Consider the following 23,918-nt stretch of genomic DNA (forward strand, 5'->3'; position numbering starts at 1 on the left):
GAACCAGAACCACTCTCAACAGGACCACAACCATGGGCCAAGTCCCGAGGGTTTCCAAGCCTTCATTGTGCCAGTGTGGCAAGTATGGCAATGTAGCTCCACCCTAAGTCGACACAAGGATCTCACTTGATTCCTGAGTGCTTGCGCAATAACTTTTCAGACGGAGGCTTATTGATTAAATGTAACTTCCCTTGGCCCCCTCCACTATCCTGCTCTCCAATTAATTGCATTTGCTCTGGAGGGCTAATTCTATTATTCAAGGGCTTCACAAGGGCAATGAGTGTCCACTTACATCAGTTCCAAGTCTCATTTGCATTGTAGTCAGCAGGGATTTAATTTACGCCAAATGGAATGGAAGGGCCACTGCACTGTTTCTCTTGAAAATGCCTCTTCCAACAGATTGCTGTTAAAAATGTTTCAAGGGAGGCGGGACAATTGAGGCAGCAAGTCAGTCAACCTAGAGGAAATCCTAAGTAATCAAGACAAGGCCTGGCTGTTCCATTGTTCGCTGGATTTTCCTGTTCTGGATAAATAAAGAAACTCCTAGCTCTTTTTGTATTAAATAGGACTGAAACAAAGTTAGAAAATGGTAGGGCTGTGCACAGCCACTGCCACCCTCAATCTGTGCCAACCCAGGGAATACTCAACACGGATCTGGCCCTGAATAAGAATCTAGGAACATAGAGTCCCCTTGGGTCAAGTCAACGGCCCACCTGGTCCAGCGCCCTGCTCTCACCAACTAAATGCCCATGAGAAGCCTGCAAGCAGGACCAAAGCACGAGAGCATTCTCCCCTTCTGCGATTCTGAGCAACTAACAGCCAGTCACTGCTGCCTCTGACCGTGGAAGCAAAGCATAGCCAGCCATCATGGCTAGCAGCCTCTATGAACTTGTCTGGTGCTCTTTTAAAGCCATCCAGTCCAAGTTGGTGGCCATCACTGTGGGAGCGAGTTCCAGAGCTCAACTATGCATTGTGTAAAGAACAACTTTCTTTTATCCACACCCAGCCTGCATGGGAGGGTCCTGATCCAAAAAGGGAATTCACGCAGATGAAGCTCCCCAGCTACCTTGCTTGCTGGATCAGGGCTAATGTTACCCAAGTCTCTTATGAGGAGCAGCTGCAGAGTTTGGGACTTGGCAGTTTAGAGAAAAGGCAAGTAAGAGGAGACACGACGGAAGTTTATAAAATTATGCCTGGCGTGGAGAAAGTGGATACTGAAGAGTTTTTCTCCTCCTCCTATAATTCTAGAACCTGCGGACACGCAATGATGTTGGAAGATTCAGGACTGATCAAAGAGAGAACTTCTTCATGCAGTGCATAGTTAAACTATGAAACTCACTGCACACCAGGGAGGCAGCGATAGCCACCAACCTGGGCAGCTTTAAAAGAGCACTGGACAAATTCATGGTGGACATGAGGCAGCAATATTTCTGAATACCAGTTGCTGGAAACCCACAGAGGAGAGAGGGCTCTTATACTCAAATCCTGCTTGCGGCTTCCATGCAGACAACTGGTGGACCATTGGCCTGATCCTGTAGGCTACTCCTAGCAGTAGTATTCCCTGCCCCTGCTCATCTGGCTGAGTTTCCCCAGCCACTTTGGTCAGCTTACAGCATATATAAAAGCATAATAAAACATCAAGCATTAAAAACTTCCTGATACAGCGCTGCCTTCAGATGTCTTCTAAAAGTTGTGTAGTTCTTTACCTCCTTGATATCTGGTGGGAGGGCATTTCACAGGGCGGGTGCCACTACCAAGAAGGCCCTCTGCCTGGTTCCCTGTAACCTCACTTCTCGCAGTGAGGGAACTGCTAGAAGGCCCTCAGAGCTGGTCCTCAGTGTCTAGGCTGAACGATGTGGGTGGAGACGCTCCTCCAGGTATCCTGGGCCGAGGCCGTTTAGGGCTTTAAAGGTCAGCACCAACACTTTGAATTGTGCTCAGAAACATACTGGGAGCCAATGTCAGTCTTTCAAGACTGGTGTTATATGGTCCCAGCGGTCGCTCCCAGTCACCAGTCTAGCTGCCGCATTCTTATGTTCTGAAGTCACTCTGTTACGCAGCAACCATATGACACAAACCAACTTTTAGCCCATGTTGCAGTGCAACATTATTTTAGCTTGAAAAACGAAGCAAAAAAGTCAGATGGGCAAAAAGCAAACAGCCATGAGCTTGCCTTGGCAAACAGGGAAGATTCCTATGACAGTGCCATTCATACTTGCAGGCTAGTTCTGGATTCCAGTCGTCAGTTCTTGCTGTTGGGTCAAGTTAAATCAGAGCGCCCCCCCCCCCCCGCTTCTCCCGAGCAAGTAAGAAAGGAACAAAGAGGGTTACCTATCTCTTGCCCACCCAGGGACACTGAGATGTGCCGCCCTTTAATTACAGCTCATCAAGTTATTAAAGAACTAATTGCTCTTTGGGAAACATGACAGGGTATAAAAAAATTTAATTATAGTTATGTAGTATCAAACCCCCCAACTGCATCCACTCTAAACGAGGCAAGACCAAACTCTAAACAGAATTCCATTCTCTTTAATAAACTGGCTAGAACTTCCATGACATGGTCAAAATTACAAGCCGGGGTTAAACTTTTTTTGATGCATGATTGCAAATTGCAAACTGTGCCTCAAGGGAGGGATTAAGATACATTTTTTTTTAATGAAAATTATAAGCAGTTCCTCTCTTGCTTGAATGAGAGGGGTGAGAAGTTCAAATGCTCAATCCACATTTTAGGTGCATCAGGGATTTTCCAAGTAACGGTATCCGGGTTCAAATCCCCCAGTCAGCAATAAAGCCAGCTGATTAACCTTGGACCAGCCCCCTCCCTGCACATCTGCATGACTAGCCTACCTCACAAGGTTGCTGCGCAAAAAGGGGAGAACTCTGTATACAGTGTTCTGAACACCTTGGAGGAAAGACAAGAGCAAAACTCAAACCAAACAGAAAGGAAAGCTGGTCCTCATGTGGCAGTCCTCATATTTTACTGCCAGTGTCACCTGTGGGCAAAGCCCGGGTACAAGTAAACAAGGTAATTTTACAGACATATCCTGAGGATAATAATAATAATAATAATAATAATAATAATGTTATTGCTCTGAACAGTATTTAAGACACAAAAGGTATGTGTGTGTGAAGCCTCCCAGTTGCATTTTAGTTGGCATCTTGTTCCCACATGCAGAACAAGCCCTACCATGAGGCAGAGAGAGGCAACTGCCTCAGGTGGCAAGTGGTGGCAGGGCGGCAGAGCCAACCCCAGTTGTTCCTCCTGAGCTGCCCAGCTTTTCCCCACCTTTCTTCCCAAAAGCTCATACACTGTTCTCCTCCTCCCCATTTTATCCTCACAACAGCCCTGCCAGGAAGGTAAGGCTGGGACACCCAAGTGAGCTTCACGGACGAGTGGGAATTCAAACTCTGGCCTCTCCCACTCTAACCACGACATCGCACTGGCTCTGTGGCCTCCCTGGCCTGTTCTGGAGCCCTTCATCTAGTCTGTTGCATCAGGTGGGCTGGAGAAGGCAACCCCACGCCAGTGTGGACGTAAGTGCCAACTGCCCATCCATGGAATGGAGCTGGAGCATAAGAACATAAGCAACCGGTCTCAAGCAATTGACATTCAGAAGCATTTGTGCCTCCAACAGCGGAGACAGAGCACAGCCATCACGGCTAGTAGCCCTCAGTCGCCGTCTCCCCCATCTTTGCCTCAGGCAGCAAAATGTCTAAGGCCAGCCCTGCCAACACGGGCAGCAGAAGAATGCGTGGTGCAATGCACACTTCCACTGGCACCTGAAATTTAATCTTGCTTCTGTCTTTTTTTTTTTTTTTTACCCCTTTTCTAATGGCTAAATCTGCAGCCAAAAGCAAAAACTTGAGCAGCTGCAACGGAACCTGCCCCTCCCCCCCCCGAAAATCTGTCAGGCCCGCTTACTCTCCTTGTCTGTCCATCAGGCGGGTTCTGCTCTTTGGGTGCGCAAGAGACAGCCGAGGCTTTGCTCTGTGGTTTTAACAAGCCCCTCTCTACTCAAAAGCCAGTCTCCTTGGAGCAGAAAGAGCGGTTACAATAAGCCCATTAGCATGCACTGGGGAGATAAGCTGCGTGGTACAATCCTCCCCCAAATCTGTGCATGTACGCAAGAGCTGAAACAGCAGCAGAGTTTTCTACACTAGCCTGCTCTCCAAAGTTCATCACCAAAAAGTAGGTACCACAGTGGAGTTCAGTTGCAAGACTGAAGCTCTTAGGTTTGAGGACACTGCGATCTGAGGAACTGACTTGGTATTGCACAATTCCAAAAAGAGGCAAGGAAAAAAGCAGAGCCTAGACGCTGAGGGCAGCTGGAGTAACTGGCACCCAGGGATACATTTTGTACATTAGTTATGATGGACTACAACTCACACACACACACCAATGAGGATGCTAATCCCACACCGCTCTAATTCTGCCAGTACAGAACTCTTGCCTGATCCTCCCACTGGCCTGGAGGCCAGCAGGAACAAAAGGAAGAAGAGCTCCAAGGCAGCCTGAGTGATGGGTCGCTCACACTGACAAGGTAGCTTGGAGCCAGAAATTTTCTGGAACCAGATGGAGTCCAACGGGTCCGTTGCATCCAGTGTTAGAAATTAGCCAGGTGCCAGGCACATTTTGCGACTGGTGCGGGTCCAATTGCAACAACATAGAGATCTCTGGATGCCAGGTTGCCAACTGACATCTCCGTCTGGCTGGCCCCTCCAGCTTTCTTAAGCAGGTAAGGAGAAGAGCTTATTTATTGCATTTATATCCCACCCTTTTCTCCAAGGGGTATATGGTTCACCCCCTCCTCAGTTAATCCCTACAACAGGCTTCCTCAACCTCGGCCCTCCAGATGTTTTGAGACTACAATTCCCAGCATCCCTGATCACTGGTTGTCCTAGCTAGGGATCATGGGAGTTGTAGGCCAAAAACATCTGGAGGGCCAAGGTTGAGGAAGCCTGCCCTACAACAACCCTGTGAGGTGGGTTAAGAGGCTGTGCCTGGCCCAAGGTCACGCAGTGAGCTTCATGACTCATTGGGGATTTGAACCCTGATCTGCCAGGTCTAAGCACACTGGCTTTCTAGAGTAGTTCTGTCATGGGGCAGCTATAGAAATTAAGTAAATAAATAAATAAATATGGAGAAAGCAAAATGTCAATTAGAGAAGGATCTGAAATATTTTCCTGGAAGCTTGAAATTGTTTTATTTGGATTGTTTCATTTGATGTTTTAATGTGTTGTAAAATACCTTGAGATTCTTCCCTTTAAAATATAAAGTGGTACAGAAATGAGATGATGATGATGATGATGATGATGATGAACCATACCCCATTGGAGGTAGAAATGGCACCTATACATACCATGGTGGTGACTGTAACCTAGGTTTAAGGTGTCATTTGGCGATAGCTCAGCTAGTTAGAGCATGGTGCTGATAACAGCAAGGTCACAGGTTAGATCCCCATATTGGACAGCTGCATGTTCCTGCACTGCAGTGGGTTGGACTAAATGATCCTCAGGGTCCCTTCCAACTCTATGATTAGCTTATATATCTGAGTTTCTAACACTGCTTGTATCACCTGATCCCTTCTGACTTGGCAGCTGCATTAGCTGCCCTCTGACATCTGCAGCAGGGGTGCAATGGTTCTCTGCCCCAGCAAGCCAAGAATTTTGGCACGCAAGGCAAGGTGCTTGGGCCCAGATGTGAGTCACTGTGTAGAGAATCACATCAGAAGAAAAGCAAACCATGCAAATCACACATTGTATAGCTATTTGCTCTGTAAAAGATATCCCAGAATCTCTGTAATATCCAAGAATGGGGGCAGTGTGGTGGATTACATCTTTGTGTCACATGCTATTTACTAAAAAAATCAACTATTTTATGTGGAAGGCAGGAGCACCTTTCACTGGTGGCCCAGACAGGCTACCCAAAGAGCAACAAAGACCCCATGACCACCCTCTCAATGCAGGAAGCGCACATAAGACGGACAACAACAGAGGCAGCTGAAATAAAACAAATCTCGGGGAATCAGTCTATGATGAAATCAAGAGAAGTAATAACAGACAGGTGATGAACAAACTACAAAATCTATGCCAGAAAACTTTAGAAAGGACTTGGAATATCTGTGAGTTATATCAAGAGATATCCAGGGAACTCAGACCATTTCTGATTCCTACCTCCCATCCTAAAACTCCTGCCAAGTACATGGAGCTGGTTTGATAGGGACTGTAAACTTAAAAGCCACTGAGTTATATCTAGTTCCCCATCACATTTGCAGGTACTAATTTGCAAAACGTGTGTGTGTGTGTGTGTGAAGTAGAGAGAGGTGGGTTGCACACTGATGTGTGAATGAATAAATTGCTTTTTCTTTTCTTTTTGTGTGTGTGTGTGTGTTCCAAACTAACGTTGGGGTGAGGAGGTGACTCCAGATCCTCAGAGCTGAGTGGAAGGTTTTCATGGGGCTGTACATGAACAGCTTTGTCTGCTCTTGGACCTGTCTTATACCAAGTCAGGCTCTTTGGCCTCTATCTCAGTCTTGGTTGCACTGACTGGCATCAGCTTTCCGGGGTCTTGCCTAGAGATGCTGTTGAGGACGGAATCTGAGACCCCTCGGCATGCAAGTCTCATGCTCTTCCACAAAGCAGGGCCTCCCCCGCCCCCGCTTCTCTTGAGAATGAAAATTCCTCTGCATAAAATGTCACACACATACAAGAGTTGCAGCAAACTGGATTTTGCTGACATTCATTTGCAAACAAGCATATGCTTTGTTCCTCAAATCCATGTTACAAGATTTCCATCCCAGGAGGCCAACTCCATGGGCAGCTTCCACAAGATCGCACCACAGATTATTTCCTTGCCTTAGTTTGCCTCCTACAAGTCGCTGCGACTGTCCCAAGTGCCCAGGAGCAGTTCCTGTTTCCTCAGGACTGTCCCTGTAGGGCAAGCAAGAGAGAGTCCTCTTTGAGGACCGGAACATTTGCAGTGGAACCAAAATGTTTGTTTACAAAGCTACTGTACTGCCAACCTTACTATATGCTTGTGAAACATGCACCACTTATAAATGCCATCTCCAGCTCCTTGAAAAATTCCATCAACGGTGTCTCCGAAAAATTTTACACATCACTTGGAAAGAACTAATATCAGTGTACTGGAAGAAGCAAAGATGACCAGTGTTGAAGCAATGATTCTTCAACATCAACTTCATTGGACTGGTCATGTTGTGCAGATGCCTAATGATTGTCTTCCAAAGCAACTACTCTATTCCGAACTTAAAAATGGAAAGCGTAATGCTGGTGGTCAACAAAAGAGGTTTAAAGACGGTCTCAAGGCAAATCTTAAAAAATGTAGTATAAACACTGACAACTGGAAAACACTGGCCTGCGAGCGCTCCAGTTGGAGAACAGCCTTTACCAAAGGCTTTGAAGACACTTGAACTCAGGACGCAAGGGAGAAACGTGCTAAGAGGAAGGCATGCTTGGCAAATCCACACCGTGATCAACTCCCACCTGGAAACCAATGTCCCCACTGTGGAAGGACGTGTGGATCCAGAATTGGCCTCCACAGTCACTTACTGTTAAAACCATGTTTATGGAAGACAATCTTACTCAGCTACGAGTGATAGCCAAATAAGAAGAAGAATGGCCCTCCAGATGCTGCTGCTGGTGAGCTCATCCTCCCATCTGCCCCAGCCACCAGGTGATGGTCAGCAACATTCGCTAACCTGGTGCACTCCAGATGTTTGGCACCACAGCTCCCATCACTCTAGTCAGCACATCTGGGGGCACCAAATTCAAAAACTATGCTCCCAATTTTGCAGGGCTACAACACCCATCACCCCATCAGCCACACTGGCTGGGACTGATGGGAGTCCAACAACATCTGGAGGACCTCAGCTTCACCATCCCTGGTTTAATTAGTCCTGATAAATACACAAAAGCAGCTCATTCAGAGTCACAGCAGGGAGCCTCTACTTTCTTCACTGCCCAGAAGTCTTAGTCTAGGGATGGGGCATTGTTTAGGGGGGTTTGTTGGGGAAGATGTTGCTGTTGAATTTTTGTATCTTGGAACTTGTGATTTGTGTGGAGGTTGCTCAATTTGGTTGTATATTTTTTCATGTTTTGTTTGTGACTAGTTTTGTGGTGTTTGTAGTTATTTAAATTCTTGTATGTTGTAAGTAGCCTTGAGCATTGTTTTAACTTTGGAAATGAAATGATTGATGATTGATTGGGGCAGGGAAATCTGTGCCCCCCCCCCAAATGTTGCTGGACTACAACCTCCATCTTCCCTGACCATTGGTCGTGTTTGCTGAGGCTGATGGAGGAGTAGAAGAGGGAGAGTGAAACAAGCACATCTATCAGCGTTCATTTTTAAGATATGAGAAGTTAAGAGGGAAAGCAGAAACAAGAATGGGAACCAGTTTATTGCTAGGTGCCACATTGGGTTAATCAAGAGAGGCAAGAAGTGGATTTTGCAACTATCCTGGGATGCTGCTGGCAGGAGGAGGCACCCCGAACAGCACTGTGCAAGTGCATGGTTGCAGACTGGCTAATCACCTACACTGATCAACATCTGGCACCAGCAGCTGCATCAGCTAACCCACAATGGGGAACCTTTTCCAGACCAAGGGTCAGATTCCCATCTGGGCAACATGCCAGTGAGGGGCAGGGAGAGGCAAAAGTGGCTGAAAGTGCGAATTTTACCTTTGTACAGTAGACAAGTTTCTATACACACTGATGCTTCTCTATCCTCCATCTAGGCAGGCCAAAAACATTCAGGAACTGAGCTCTTGCATGGTTCAGACTGTGGCACCCCTTGTCCCCAGCATGATCACTTCATCAGGTTGGTTACTGATAACAGCACAAATTCACATTGTTTTGAATGCCTTGCATCAGCAGCTCGTGGTTCCTACCACTGAACCACTTCACTGGCCATCACTGATAAGAAATATTCCAAAATAGTGGAAGAAAGAGTGAGAGGTAGCACTGAAAATTACCGGCATAGATTTAGTGTTGGAGATCAAAGGAATGTCTGATGGAAAGAAGAGCTAAGTACAAACAGCCCTGTGCTTGTGAGCCACGGGTTTGTCACCCCTTCCAGAGGATATGCCTCCCCAATTTTTGTCAGTGTGCCCCTCAATGGGCACTTGCATTCTTCCTGCTCAAGCCATTTCTCTCCTTAAATTAAAAACCCCTGAGATGCTGCTTGACATGGCTGTGCATGTGTGTGAGAGTTGTGGGAACAGAGACTGAAAATACCTGGGCCTCACTCCCTTCCACCCTCTCGGCCTCTTCATGGCAGTCAATATATGGTGTGCTGAAGCCCTTCTATTAAAAGAACCAGATCCATCATAAGATTAAATGTTCTGCTTGCTTATTTGCAATGGGAAGTTGTTCTGATCATGGGACTCACACGTCAACGCATGGCAAAACAAATGAAAACAGCACATGGAGCCATGAGGGTGGCAGGGCACCTGGGCAGATCTTGCTGGGTGTGAGGACAGGCATGGCACATGCCCTGCTCTGCTCTGGTAATGCCAAGTGGCATGGCCAGGCAGGATATAAATGCATTTGGGACAGGCAGATCTGTCAATTCCAGTTTATCTCAGTAACTCCTGTTTCCAAGAAAGTTCAGGTCACCACATTTCCACATCAGTTTGAATTGTAGAGTTGGAAGGGACCCCGAGGGTCATCCGGTCCAAACCGCTACAATGCACGAAATACAGCTGAAGAATCCATGAGAGACGGCCGTCCAACTTCTGTTTAAAAACCAGCACCCTCCAAGGCAGTATGTCCCACTGTCAAACAACCCTTACCATCAGAAAGAGCTCCCTAGTGTTTAGTCAGAATCTCCTTTCTTGTCATTAGAATCCATTAGTTTGAATCCTTTCCTCTGGAGCAACAGGAAACAAGCTTGCTCTGTCTTCCATGTGACAGCTGTGATAGGAATTTTATGGTCTTAGATATATGGCAATGTTCATAACCGCACATACATAGATCAACACAGGAAGGCCAACCTGGAACCATTTTGATTCCTAAATTGACCAAATGTTTTCTCTGCAAGGTCAAACTGGAAAAGTCTCCCCATTGTCTCTTTCCTCACAAATCCTGTCTTAAGGACACATTTAAGATATGATTAAGGTGTGAGCCTGTGACCTGGCCCAGGAAATAAGTATTTTACCACTACAAAAGAATGGCCAGGCTCCCCAGGCAATCCAATCAATTAACTTGCCAGACAGGAGAAAAACAACATTTAAATTTCTGTGATGTATGCATAATGTTTCTGGGGGTGGTCTTGATCTAGAGAATGGGAATTTCAAAAGTCTTTATCAGCCCTTGCACGGCATTTTTGTGGGTCCTCCTCCTCTCCTGTGTGTGAGGGGAGTACCCTGTTGCAACAGATCAATAAAGATCAAGCTTACTAGCTGCTTTGCTTCTCAATATTCTCTGGTTGGCCTCTGTTATTTTTTCCTACCAATAGGGAACCTATGTAAGGACTCTACATGGGCTCTTGGATACCCCATAAGGGAAAAGGGCATATTTTTTATTTTACAACACAGCCCTTCAGGTATTTGAAAATGGCTATCTTGTCACCTCTCAGTCTTCTGCCACATTAATTTTTTTTAAAGTAGTTCTGGTAATTGGGTGAAAATTGGACATTTTGACCCAGCCGTTCCTTATGTTCCTTACAAATGCAGTCCCAAGTTGTTGAGGGGTGTCATCTGCTAATAGTAACACCTTGACCTTGGCCTGGTAGCAAATCAGCAACTAGTGCAGATCTCAGAGCACAACTGCCATATGCTGACAAGGTCTCCCTCCTGTCAGCACAGCAATTGTGCTTCAGCATTCTGCACTAACTGCAAGTAGAAAGGGAGCTCCACAAGCCAGCTTCCTGGGATGGACTGAAAAACACACAGTCCAGACGGGAATTTGAATATGTCTGCCTGTACACACCATGTGATATCTCCATCCAAGAGTCATCAATACACCAGCAGTGACACACACTCCATTAACAGGCTCCCTCCCCATAAGGATTGCCAGCATATAATTCACCATGACAGATGAAGTTAAGTTTCCCCCATACATATTCATGAACTGGCTGAAAGCCAACAGAGCCCCCATTTAATTAACAGAGATTATTTGATTAGAATGGAAGCTGTCTTATTAGTTAAAATAGATAAATGAAAGCAAACTCTGATAGTTTAATTTATTAGCTCAGTTACCCTTCATCAGGCTGCTGGAGACATTTTTCTTCCAAAAAAAAGTTGTAGGTTGGATACATGCAATTATTTTAAATTAGCTCGCCCCAACCATTCCAGATATTTTGGACTACAGTTCTCATCAGCCTCAGGTAGTACGACTGTGTTCTCATCCACCCCACCATCACAGAACCACAGAATTGTAGAGTTGGAAAGAACCCAAAGAATCATCGAGTCCAACCCCTGCAATGCAGGAATCTCAACTGAAACATCCATGACAGATGGCCATCCAACCTCTGCTTAAAAACCTCCAAGGAAGGAGAGTCCACCACCTCTCGTGGGAGTCCATACCATTGACCAACAGCTCTTACTGTCAGAAAGTTCTTCCCGATATTGAGTGATAACTTGAAGCCATTGGTTCAGGTCCTAGCCTTCAGAGCAGCAGAAAACAAGCTTGCTCCATCTCCCATGTGACAACCCTTTACTTATCTGAAGATAGATATCCTATCTCTTCTCAGTCTTCTTTTATCCAGGCTAAACATACCCAACTCCTTCAACTCTTCCTTATAAGGCTTGGTTTACAGAACCTTGATCATCTTGGTTGTCCTCCTCGGGACACCTTCCAGTCTGTCAACATCCTTCTTAAATTGTGGTGCCCAGAAATGGACACCGTATTCCAAATGTGGTCTGATCAAGGCAGAATATAGTGGGACTATTAACTCCCTTGATTGGGACACTATACTTCTGTTGATGCAGCCTAAAATAGCATTCACTATTTTTGCTGCTGCATCACACTGTTGACTCATGTTCAGCTTATGGTCTCCTAAGACACTTAGATCCTTTTCACATGTTCTAGAGGCAGTCCCATTTATGCATGGGATACACTCTGAGGCGTACATTGGTGGAATGGAGTATAACTGAAACCCATTGAAAAAGCCTGGAAACACCCTGGTTCACCCCACCCCATTCCGCCCTTTTAGTGACATTTCAGTGACATCTTTATGATGTTTCCAAGTCACTTCCAGGTTTGGTGTGATGCACATATATACGGTCGCACACATATTGAACGCACGTAAACAGGGACTGCCTGTACTTGCGAAGCAGGTGTCACCCATCTTTCAGCTTGCGCCCAGGTCTCCAATCTGTTAAGGTCTTCGTGAATTCTGTTTCTGTCTTCTGCAGCATTAGCTACCCCTCCCAGTTTGGTGTCATCTGCAGATTTGATAAGCATCCTCTCAATTCCTTCCTCCAAAGGAAGATATTGAACAACAACAGGCCCAAGACAGAACACTGTGGCACTCCATTGGTCACTTTTTCCAGGATGATGAGGAGCCATTATTGAGCACTCTTTGGGAATAACCCTTTCTGCAAGGCCTTGCAGTGAGGAGCTCCTGATGGGCAAAAGACATAAACAACGGACAAGTAGTCTCACTAACTGGTGGAGCAAGGGGTGTGTGGTCAAGGGGGCATCATAAAACATGGAAAAATAAAAATCCTTTTGTGCTCAGTTGGTAGCTCCACTTGGCAGACTTTCTGCTGTTAACGCTTGGATATAGGCTTCTGCACTCTTTGGTACTGGGAATGTGTGTGTTTCCTTGCCTCTTCTGACACAGAAAATAGGGAATCTGATGTATAACTCCAGATTAGCCTCTTTTGCCATGAGTCTTGCTTGGGGGAAACCATGTCTTTGGCCTGCAAGTTGGTTTGTGAAGTCTAGAAATATGGAGATTTGCATTTCAAGCAAGTTTAGCAAAGGCTGCAAGATCTGCATGATTTATTGGGGGGGGGGAGATCTGTGTCTGTGTGGCAGGGTGCTCTGCTGCAAAGCACTGCCGGGCCTCGCCTTTATGGAAATGGCTCCAGACAGCTCACGAGAATTCTTGCTTTTGCTCAGGATTCGTAGTTCGGCAAATCAATTCTTTGTCCTCACCATTTCCTTGTCAGTTCTGGGTTATGTTACTTGAGGGCTGCTCCTAATACTGTCTTTTCTCACTTGCATTTTGAACAATGTGTAGAGAAATAGCTAGAAAGCATCTGGATCAGGCCGAATCTGTAATTTGAGAACTGTCAGGACACAAGTCAGAGAATGAATTGTGCAAGGTTCCCTGGACCATTGCCAACCTTCAAAAGCATACAATGTGAGCATCTTTAGCCCATTTCAGCCCGTTTCCTTACACCCAGATGCTGATGGGCTTCAGCTCCTGGTAGCCCACATGGCCAATGTTCAGGGATGATGGGAATTGTAGTCCATACACCCCTGACCATCATTTTTCTAGGTTATTCTATCAGAGGCACACCAAGGAAATGCAGCCGTATGCTTGAGATACAGGCAGAGGTGGCCCAGCCAAAGAGGCCAACCAGCCCAGCAAGAGTCCACCTCTGAAGGTCCTGCTTTGCAGACTCCCAACACCTCAGGTCAGGATCTGCACAGCAGTGGCACCCAGACTATACAACTCTCTCCTGATGGAGATTCATCATCATCAATCTTTACTAAGGTCCAGAAACCCAACAAATCGTTACAAAGCAATGCACAATTCATACAGCCTACCTCCAGGTTAAACAAGCATTTTCTTCAAAAGATAGGGATCACTGGTTCTTGCAACCATCAATAAAAACATTGCCACTGCTAATGTTCTAGCGTTTGTCCGGTCTTCCAATAGGAACCTGACATAGTGAGCCTCTGATTTTCCCGGGAAAGGTACCAGCAAGGGTAATATCAGTTCAGCCCTGGCTTGCTCATATTTTGCACAGTGCAGCAAAATATGTTTTATGGACTCAATGTCTTGAGCGCACGAGCAAAGTCTGTCCTGGTAGGGAACTCCTCTCAACCTAGATGGAGATTCAAATGGCTTCCTCCTTGATCAGGGCTACATGACAAAGCCTTCTTCTTCTTTTGCCTTTCAGCAAGGTGGCTGGATAGTGGCTAGATGCGCCATTATTATTATTATTATTATTATTATTATTATTATTATGGTTTAAAACTAACACGGTAGGGCCAAAGCCCAGGTGGCAAAGCAGCCACTATGCCTGCAGCAGGTGCTACCTTTTGTCCCCAACACCTCAAGTCAAAAGAACCTCAGGTAGCAGGTGAAGGGGGAAGACCTTTCTCTGCTCAAGGCCCTGGAGAGCCACTTCCAGACAGAGGAGGCAACGCCGGGTCAGGTGAACCGATAGTCTGAACTGATGCAAAATAGCTTCCTATATTTTTATGGGTATTCCTACCCAGCTTTCAGTGTAGTGGGTTCTTTTGGTTTCATTTTTTCCAAAGCAAAATGCCTTGCTGGAAGCGGGAATAAGATTCTTCTGCTCTTTGGTGGGCTGCTCAGATCACAGCCAAAGAACAGGAACAGCAGAGTGGTCAGGAAAGCAGGCTACAAATCAACAAATCTGGTCTCTGCCAAGAGCATGCCTCACTCTCCCAACCTCAGTCTCCCATCTGCAAAATGGGTATACTGTGCAACCTTTCCTCCTTACAGAGCTATTTAGGATAACAAGGTGACAGACATGAAGTGTTTTGAACACTCCAAAAAGAGCTATGTCAACACCATGATGATGTCATTATTAAGGCGGGAATAAAAGTAGAGCCATCTACTCCACTTTTGCTTTGTGTTTTTTGGTTTGTGTGTGTGTTTGTTTTTCTTGTGTACTTTGTGTTTTATCTTGTATTTTTATGTTGTGAACCACCCTGAGATCGACATACAAAGGGCAGTACAGAAAATTAAAATACAATACAATACAATACGACAATATCCCACTCAACTGCTCATCATTGACCATGATCTTGTGATAATGTTTAGACAAGACACATGGGGTGTGGGGAGAAGCACCTTCCTTAATTTGCTTGCGCATGGGGGTGGGGAGAAAAGAAATTCAGTTGAGCCTGGAATAATTAGTTAACTCCCAGGCACAAATAATACATTTTCCCACTAAACAGGCTCAAGGACAAGCAACAAGTCACAGAGCAACCTTTGCAAGATCTGCGCTTTGTGAGCCTGTTGTGGGCCCATTCTTACAGATTCCCTGCACATGAAATCTAGGCCCCTGTTCCAAGGGCAAACCCTCCAGTGAAGGATGGAGAAGCTGTGACCTTCCTGCTGCTGTTGTGGACTGCAACTCCCCTGAGCCTCGGTCTGGGTGTGCCAAAGGTCAGGGGCGGCCGAAGTTGTAACCCGGCAACATCAGGGAGGCCAGAAATCCTTCTGGCTTAGGTCAATCACTTACTGTCCACTATCCCTCTGTGGTCCCTACACCTGCAGGATGTGGTTCTCCTCCCCTGCACTGCAAGATGCAACGTATCATACAGGACTTTGAATAACACTTGAAAAGAGAAATTCAGTCAGAGCATACAAGCACTGGCTGTGAGCAGCACATTCCATGATGCTCAGTGGCAAACTCACTGGCTGGAGCAAAGCAGGTGGCACCTGCAACATGAACCTACCACCACAAGCAGAGGCATCTGCACATTGGACAGCAAGCTCGCCAGGCCCCCAGGCCAAAGACCCATCTAGCCAGCACCCCATTTTCCACCGCAGCCTGCCCCCCGCCATGGGAAGCCCAGAAGCAGCACATGAGTGCAGCAGCCCCTCTTCCTCTTGCGATTCCTAGCACACTGCCCCTGACAGAGGAAGAAATACTTAGCCATGTTGGCTAACAGCCATTAGAAGATAGGGACTCAAAACTCTGCCTTCTCTGGATTCAGACCACTGGTCCTGCTGGCTCACTGGCAGCCAGCTGCATATCACCCACCTCTCCCCTCTGAACTATATTTAAGCCAGGCTCCCTGCAGTGCAGCAAGACCAGTAACAGAAACATTATTGTTGGTTCACTCTTGTTTTGATTTGTATTTATGTACTTAAACCTACATAACTATTTTCTTTCAGTAATGCTGAATTTACTATGTGTTTGCTAAATTGTTGGTTTTTGCTAATTTTGAATTTACTGATGTGTTCTGCATTTTGTATATCTGTATTTCCAACACACTATGTTTGGATGCCTTGAACATTTGCTGTAAGCTGCATTGGGTGCAACTCATTATGGAAAAGTGGCATCCAGGTATACCCAATCAATCAGCATTATCTAACACACTAGTGTCCAATGACACTCTAGGATTTCAGACAGGGGCCCCTCTCTCTCTCCAGCCCTAACTGGAGATGCCAGATATTGAACATGGACCTTTCTAGATGCAAAGCAGATGTTCTGCCATGGAGCCACAACCCATCTCCAGGGACAGTCTTACTCTCCATGAATTTGCACTGAGTCACATCTAGCCTAGGGCAGCCTCCACACATCACCCAACCCTTTTTAACAGGAGAGGGCAGAGACTGAACAATGAGTTTTCTCCTTGCAAAGCAGCTGCTCTAGGCCTGAGCCCTGGGCCTTCCCAAGCAGGCATCAGGGAATCAAATCCTGTTCCTCCTCCTCAAGCAACCTGCAGGGACAGAAACCGTGTCATGGAACTGACAGCTTCCAAGAGCCATGGCTCCTGCACAAATACCAAACTCTCTCAGATGAACACAGAGGCCTGTCTGTAGCAGGAAGGCTGTAAAAACCCTGTAAGGTCATCTCAGTGATGCCTAGCAACAGCCTGCAATCTGGAGACCTTGTCTTGAGTGTAAATACATTTAAGGTTTTCCAATAAATTGGGATTAGGGGGGAGAGCAGAAACACCTTCACTTGCTTCAGATTTCTTGAGACAGAGAAATGTGATTCCAGGAGGTCCCAGGATCAAATTTCTCCTGTGCAATAAAATTCACAACAAAACGTTGAGAGTCTCAAACTTCGGTCACCCCACTCAGAAATCAGTGCTGCTGTACCTTGCAGGACTGTTGTAAGGATTGCTGATGTGAAGCACTTGGAAAATAACAGAGCTATGGGCACCCAACAGGAATTTCTACTGGATGTTTGTGCAAAGTAAAACACTGAAAGGAGTGTGATGGAACAAGATAGCTTCACTCACACACAAAACTGAGAATAGTGCCTGTACATTCTGCTGCATACCTCAGAGTCTACAAACGGTAGAAAATTACCGTTTCTAAAATGAAGCTTGCGCACCCCTTCTCCATTTTTTCAAGTGCGCTTCTGATGCTGCCCTCATGCAAACATATCCGGAAAAAGCCTTAGGTGCTGCTGGTCCTAACATCAGGCAAGGCAAGTTGACTTTATCAGGTTGCTGGTTTTAGGTGCTGTGAAAGAACATCAAATTATTAGCTATCAAATGCCTTACTGTATTATAATTACTTCCAAGGAGAGGCACTTGTGGAATTTCCCTTCCTCCTGTGCCAGAAGAACTTGGCTCTGCTTCGGCTGTGACACTTGGGAAAGGGGCATCACCAAGCCGGTGCAACAAAGTCCTAGAGCCGGGAGGGGGAGTAGGATGGAGCGTACCACTTCAGGATGCAGGTGGGGGGGTGCTACTTTTGAGCATAAGCCTCAATTGTTTTATTTTCACAAAAACCTCCCTAAAGATATAAGGTAAGCATATCGTGGGGGGGGGGGGAATGTTGTAAAAAGAAAAACCCCTAAAACCTGCAAAGGGTCATGGCACTTTAAGAAAAGGAACAGTCCCCTCAACTTGCACTCCAAAGTGACACAGCCCATCCTGCCAGCTCAGGGCTCTACCACCTTGTTCTGGCTGCATGCTAGAAACCAGGCTGCACCTAGAGGTGCCACCTCCTCGCCCCCCCCAGCCTCCTGGCAGCTGCCTTCCTCCCAGGCCAACAGCCGGGTTGTTTTGCACCTTCAAGGAGGGAAGCCAAGCCAAGCCAAGCGGCGGGGCAGCCACCCAGCCGCGTCCACCCGTCTCCCAAGGCGCGCCTCGCTCCCTAAAGCAAACGCCCAGTTCTGCAGAGATCCGGCTGCTCCCTTCGCATCTCCCCAGGCCGGTGGTGCTTTAAAGGTCACATCCGCCAGAAGACCCACATCTCCTCCTGCAGCCACCATCCCCACGCCACGCCAGGATCACCTTGCCGGGGCCTTCGCCCAGCTCCACAGCCCAGAACTGAACTTTCAAAGGTATTTGAAGCAGGGAGGGAGGGAGGCGGCTCCTCGCCCCCCCTTGCAGGGAACATGCAATCCGTTTATTAAAATCACTACTACCATCACCTCCACCACGAGAACCCAGCCGGCTAAGCCGCGCCAAGCAGCAAATATGGCTCCCCAGCGCAAGGAATTTCCCCCTGATCCAGCGTGTCTCCAAAAAGGCTCCCCCGATAACGCACAAGCAGATAAGGCTGACTTATTTGGAGGCTGCTGGATTTGCAGCCCCTTTCCTTCCTTCCTTCCTTCCTTCCTTCCTTCCTTCCTTCCTTTCCACACCAGGATTCTTGGGGAAGGAGGACGGGAGGAGGAGAAGAAGGAGAAGGTTCAAGTCTGGGCAAACCGCACTGAGCTCAAGCCATCTGCAAAGCGGGTCTGACCTGACGCGGATCAGCAGCCGGGCTGGGCAGATGGGCGGGTGCGGCGGTGGGTGCCGTGCAGCGCCAGCAAGAGACCGAGCTCTCGGGGAGCTGAAATGGACACGATCGCATTCTGCTTCACCTCCGGCTGCCTTTCTAGAGCTCCCCACCCGCTAACACCCAGTTGCCCAGCCTGCTTGTGGACGCTGCGAAGGGGGCCGGGCGGGGGCGGAAAGCAACAAGCGGCGGGGAGGGGTCGGTAGGCTTGCTCAGTGAGGATTGGGCCCACCTCCGATCGCCTCGCTGCCTTGCCTGGGGCCCCCGATCGCCAGAAAAGCAGGTCAGGAAGCGGGGGGGGGGGGGGGAGAGAGAGAGAGAGAGAGAGAGCAAGATGCAAGGGAGCAAGGGCGGGGCGGGGGAATCCTTTTGCAGAGTCAGCTGCATTCCCGTGCTAAAGGACAGGTGGCCGGGAAAGGAAGCGAGGGGGAGGCGTGCGCGGGCGAGGCAGTGACGGCCCGATCCAGCCCATCCAAGGAGGCGCTGCCCTCTCCGCAAGCTCGCCTGCTTCCTCCGCGCGCGCCGATGGCGCAAATATATTCCCGAAAGCATTTAAATGCAAAGGTGCACATAAACCATGCGCATAAATATACACCTGCATATATACTGAAAGGAGGGGAATCCGCCTGAAAAGCACGCCTGGAAGCGGCTCCTACCGGGAGAGGCGAGCCTTAGCCGGGCATGGCGCGGGGCATCGGAGCGCCGCTCTCCTCCTCCTCCTCCTCTCGCCGCGGCTGCAGCCACCTCCTGCCTGCTCGGAGGCGCCGCGTCTCTGCCAGCCTTTTGCAAGGCGCTTCTGCTTCCCAGGCTGAGAGCCCCCAGCCCAGGGAGAGCAGGAAGCGCGTCATCACCCCGGGACCGACCGGCCAGCTGGCCTTCCTCCCCTCCTCCTCCTCCTCCTCCTCCTCCCCCTCCCCCCGAGCTGGCTGGACCGACCAGCCACCCAGCAAGCTTGTGCTGCGCGTTCCTGGCGGAGCTCCCCAGCAGGTCGGCACGCCGAGGCGAGCCGCACCCCAGAATTAGCTCATCCCTCTCCCAAAGCAAAAGCCAAGGTATCTCCCAGGCTGCAGCCCGAAGCAGGCTCCAATCCTCTTGAGCTCGGCAGGACTTACTCCCGAGTAAATGCGTTTGCGCCAGAGAACTGTGCGTGGTTCTCCACCAGGCAAGCTGCCACCTTCTCCTCCCCAAAACTAGTTCTGCTCCTCCTCTGCTTTCAGACAGGGTTCCCCACGTGTAGAATATCGTGAAGCAAGGGAGGCTTCTTTCCATCCTTGCGGGGAAGAAAGCTGCAGCTACTTGCTTGTTCTGCGCCTCAGTTTCCTGTTAAAAGCACGGGAGCAAGGCTGGTGGACAGGAAGGCAAGCAACCTTATTCACCTCTCACTGTGTTGGCTTGGATGCTTTCTTGATCAGTTTCCAAATGGAGTAATTTTGCTGTGTGTTGACCTTGAACTATGCTGTAATTGATGATTTGGTGCACTTTGAAAAAAATATATTTTTAAAGCAAAACTTGTCAGGGTTGCCCACTGGAAAAATAGCAACAATATATTATCCATATATGAGACCAAACCAAAATCTCACCAAATAACGTTCCAGCTTTTGAGTTCTCCAGAGACCCTGAAACCAGAACAGCAGCCCCCTGAAAGCCTCATCTGAATGTCTGCTTCCTCCAGATTCCACCTGATGACTCAGCAGATGCAGGAACAGATGACTTGACCACTAGCTAGTGCTGTTTCTCCAGACACACTGCATGTCCCATGGGCTTGTCTAACTGAATGAAGAATTCTGGATAACTTGAAATCTCACACATTATTATATGACATTTTGGAGGGCCTTATAAATCCTCACCTGAGGATTATGTCGCTGCACAGTAGGACCCAGGTGTACCAGTATGCAGGTTTTTTACTACAGGTATTGAAGAAAAAAACATTATTTTGTTGAGGCTGCAATCTTCTTTTGGGAAGGGTTGTAGCTCAGCGGTTGAGCTCCTGTTTCCCATGCAAAAGGTCACAGGTTCAATCCCCCTGTATATCCAGACATGGCAGGGGAAAGACTCCTGTCTGAAACCTTGGAGAGCTTCTGTCAGTCATTGTAGACAAGACTCTGCTAGAAGGACCAAGACTTTGACTTAGTACAGGGGAGCTTCCAACGATCTTATTTAAATCAGCTCTTTATTCAGAGGGCAATGAGGACTGGAATCTTGGTTCATCTTTAGGGGAAGGACCATGATGGAGCGCAGCTTCATGTGCAGAAGGCCCCAAGTTCAATCCTGGCCTCTCCAGGAAGGGCTGGGAGAGACTCCCTGCCTGAAACCCTGGAGAGCTGCTGCCAGTCCGTGCAGGCAATACTGAGCTGTAGTGTTCTGACTTGGTATAATAAGGCAGCTTCTTCCTTTCTTCACTTGCTGAGGTAGTCCGGGAGCCATGGAGGCTAAGGTTCTCCCCTCTCCCCTCCCTTGCTCCCTGCCTCCAGTCAGGGATTGGGGGCACCATTGCTCCCCCCTCACAAGGGAGCATCATGAACCTAGTTAGTCAGAGCAAGGAGGCCAGTCCTGGCCATCCGCTCCTCAATAATTTCAATCAGGATGAGGTAGGCAGAAGAAAGGACAGTTTATATTTCATAGAATCATAGAGTTGGAAGGGACCCTGAAGATCATCAATGAGAGGAAAGAGGCTCAGTCGCAATGGCTTCTTTACGCTGCCATCCTGCCCCCTGTCCCCAAAATCCTCCTTGTTGTGGCACAGGTGCTGCCACAGGCCGGCTGCCAAAGGGCCTTCCTGCCCGTGTGCTGCGGGAAAACAACAACAACAAACCTATGGTTACGTGAAACATACTCAATAAACACACAAGACGTAACCTGCTGTACTTTTGAATAAATAAGGTATACTATTCATTGTATCAAATTGTAGATTTCAACGGAAGTCTCATGAAGTTCAACAAAGAAAGCAGAAGACACAGTGGATCAGTTCATTCTTTAGTCAGTTCATGCATAAGGTCCATACATGTAAAAGTATCTATTCCACCTGTCTGTTCTTAGAGCCCAATAATCCACATGCAGGGTAGTTACAGTTCCACCGAATCCTTTCACAGAGTCTAAGGAATATTAGCCTTGTTTCACCATCCTAGGCTTCATCAGTAGAACAGGCTCATATGTGAGAAGCGGACACGGAGCAATGGATCCAAACTACAAGAAAGAAGATTCCACCTAAACATTAGGAAGAACTTCCTGACAGTAAGAGCTGTTCGACAGTGGAATTTGCTGCCAAGGAGTGTGGTGGAGTCTCCTTCTTTGGAGGTCTTTAAGCAGAGGCTTGACAACCATATGTCAGGAGTGCTCTGATGGTGTTTCCTGCTTGGCAGGGGGTTGGACTCGATGGCCCTTGTGGTCTCTTCCAACTCTATGAATCTATGATTCTGTGATATTACAGGATAGTGGATCTTATAGCATAGTAGTAGTTGCAGTCACCAGGATGGTGGCGGCCAGCACACTTGGGGGAGGCTGGATATGCCGCCTGCCTAAATCCTGCTGCCTGAGGCAGCTGCCACATGGGCCGGGCTGGCTGGCCCTGGGCACCTGGATTTAAGATTCATTTAACCAGAGTTTTCCTTAAAGGGGAGGGAGTTAAAAGTGAAATGACAGCACCACCTGCTGATAGTTAAAGTGATAGGTGCATTGATTCAGATAGGGCATGATTACCCACTATCCTCCTAAACAGGAATGGAATTTGCAGCACAATCTCAGCAGAATGATGATGATACCCAGCTCTACCTCTCTTTCAAATCAGAACCAGTGAAGGTCCTGTGTGCGTGTCTGGAGGTGGTTGGAGGATGGATGGCGGCTAACAGATTGAGGTTGAATCCTGACAAGACAGAAGTACTGTTTTTGGGGAACTGGAGGCGGGCTGGTGTGGAGGACTCCCTGGTCCTGAATGGGGTAACTGTGCCCCTGGGAGTCATTCTGGACTCACAGCTGTCCATGGAGGTGCAGGTCAATTCTGTGTCCAGGGCAGCTGTTTACCAGCTCCATCTGGTATGCAGGCTGAGACCCTACCTGCCCACGGACTGTCTCGCCAGAGTGATGCATGCTCCAGTTAACTCTCGCTTGGATTACTGCAATGCACTCTACATGGGGCCACCTTTGAAGGTGACCCGGAAACTACAACTAATCCAGAATGCAGCAGCTAGACTGGTGACTGGGAGTGGCCACCGAGACCACATAACACCGGTCTTGAAACACCTACATTGGCTCCCAGTACTTTTCCAAGCACAATTCTAAGTGTTGGTGCTGACCTTTAAAGCCCTAAATGGCCTCGGTCCAGTATACCTGAAGGAGTGTCTCCACCCCCATCGTTCTGCCCAGACACTGAGGTCCAGAGCCGAGGGCCTTCTGGCTGTTCCCTCGCTGCAAGAAGCCAAGTTACAGGGAACCAGGCAGAGGGCCTTTTCGGTAGTGGCACCCGTCCTGTGGAATGCCCTCCCACCAGATGTCAAAGAGAATAACAACTACCAGACTTTTAGAAGACACCTGAAGGCAGCCCTGTTTAGGGAAGCTTTTAATGTTTGATGTATTACAGTATTTTAATATATTTTTTGGAAGCTGCCCAGAGTGGCTGGGGAAACCCAGCCACATGGGTGGGTTATAAATAATAAATTATTATTAATAAAATATATTTGCAAGTTGGTAGCATGTGAGACTTCATCTCAGGGTTGTGGGTTCAAGCACCACATTTGGCAAAAGATTCCTGCATTTCAGGGGGTTGTACTACATGACCTTTATATGGTCCCTTCCAACTCTACAACTATGATTCAGAACGTAATGAATACCTGCTTCCTGATGGTATTGGTAGCTTGTATCCTAGAAAGATGTGATGCTAGATTTGTGTGGGTTCTCTGCATTGGACCACAGCTACTTTAACAGATTGGATGGGAGGCTCAAGGAATCTGAACCAAGGAATCTGAAAGGCTATTATAAGGCTATCTCCTTCCACTGATGGAGGAAGTTTGCCTCTGAATGCCAGTTGCTTAGGACTGCAAGTGGGGAGAGCACTGCTGGTGCCCTCACTGCTGGCAGGCTTCCTATAATGGGCAGACAGAATGAAAACTTAGCATATTAAATGAAGCTCTGCAGAAGCAATTCAGAGTTGGAGGAGGAGGAGGAGCCTTAGCAACTGCTTGACAACCAAATAGCTGAACAGATACATTGTATGTGTGCATATTTGAAAACCCCCCCCTTTTTTTTTTTTTTTGCTTTCAGAGACTAAGACCAAAGAGGCAGG

The 23,918-nt window shown here is 47.7% G+C and overlaps 1 protein-coding gene across 5 annotated transcripts in view; it reads right to left on the reverse strand.

The window, feature by feature from the left end:
* Positions 1–20,630, reverse strand: part of TLN2 (talin 2) — a 176,186-nt gene extending 155,556 nt beyond the window's left edge. For 2 of the 5 annotated variants that reach the window (XM_080980653.1, XM_080980648.1), the window contains exon 1: positions 19,300–19,519. The gene's annotated coding sequence lies outside the window, so the exon portion shown is untranslated. Of the gene's footprint in view, positions 1–18,607; positions 18,760–19,299; positions 19,520–19,755 lie in introns of those variants that run through there. The other 3 variants (XM_080980649.1, XM_080980652.1, XM_080980650.1) reach the window with 3 other exon arrangements.
* Positions 20,631–23,918: the final 3,288 nt, after the last annotated feature.

Source organism: Podarcis pityusensis (genome assembly GCF_964106645.2).
Source record: "Podarcis pityusensis genome assembly, chromosome: 14".
Lineage (NCBI taxonomy): Eukaryota > Metazoa > Chordata > Lepidosauria > Squamata > Lacertidae > Podarcis > Podarcis pityusensis.